The sequence below is a fragment of the Oncorhynchus nerka genome, linkage group LG18 (assembly GCF_034236695.1).
Source record: "Oncorhynchus nerka isolate Pitt River linkage group LG18, Oner_Uvic_2.0, whole genome shotgun sequence".
NCBI classification, from domain to species: Eukaryota; Metazoa; Chordata; class Actinopteri; order Salmoniformes; family Salmonidae; genus Oncorhynchus; species Oncorhynchus nerka.
In genome coordinates this window covers 7076828-7077727 of record NC_088413.1, presented here as the reverse complement: position 1 = coordinate 7077727, position 900 = coordinate 7076828, and positions in this window count along the sequence as shown.

Genomic DNA, 900 nt, shown 5'->3' with positions numbered 1-900 from the left:
ATGAACCAATCGTTTCCTTTCCTTTCCATGAACCAATCGTTTCCTTTCCTTTCCATGTACCAATCGTTTCCCTTCCTTTCCATGTACCAATCGTTTCCTTTCCATGAAGCAATCGTTTCCTTTCCATGTACTAACCGTTTCCTTTCCATGTACCAATCGTTTCCTTTCCTTTCCATGTACTAACCGTTTCCTTTCCATGAACCAATCTTTTCCTTTCCTTTCCATGAACCAATCGTTTCCTTTCCTTTCCATGTACCAATCGTTTCCTTTCCATGAACCAATCGTTTCCTTTCCATGTACCAATCGTTTCCTTTCCATGTACCAATCGTTTCCTTTCCATGAACCAATAGTTTCCTTTCCTTTCCATGAACCAATCGTTTCCTTTCCATGTACCAATCGTTTCCTTTCCTTTCCATGAACCAATTGTTTCCTTTCCTTTCCATGTACCAATCGTTTCCTTTCCTTAAACATGAACCGATTATTAACTTTCCATGAACCAATCGTTTCCTTTCCTTTCCATGTACCAATCTTTCCTTTCCTTTCCATGTACCAATCATTTCCTTTCCTTTCCATGTACCAATCATTTCCTTTCCTTTCCATGTACCAATCGTTTCCTTTCCATGAACAAATAGTTTCCTTTCCTTTCCATGTACCAGTCTTTTCCTTTCCTTTCCATGAACCAATAGTTTTCGTTCCTTTCCATGTACCAATCGTTTCCTTTCCATGTACCAATCGTTTCCTTTCCTTTCTATTAACCAATCGTTTCCTTTCCTTTCCATGAACCAATCGTTTCCGTTCCTTTCCATGAACCAATCATTTCCTTTCCATGTACCAATCATTTCCTTTCCTTTCCATGTACTAACCGTTTCCTTTCCATGAACCAATTGTTTCCTTTCCTTT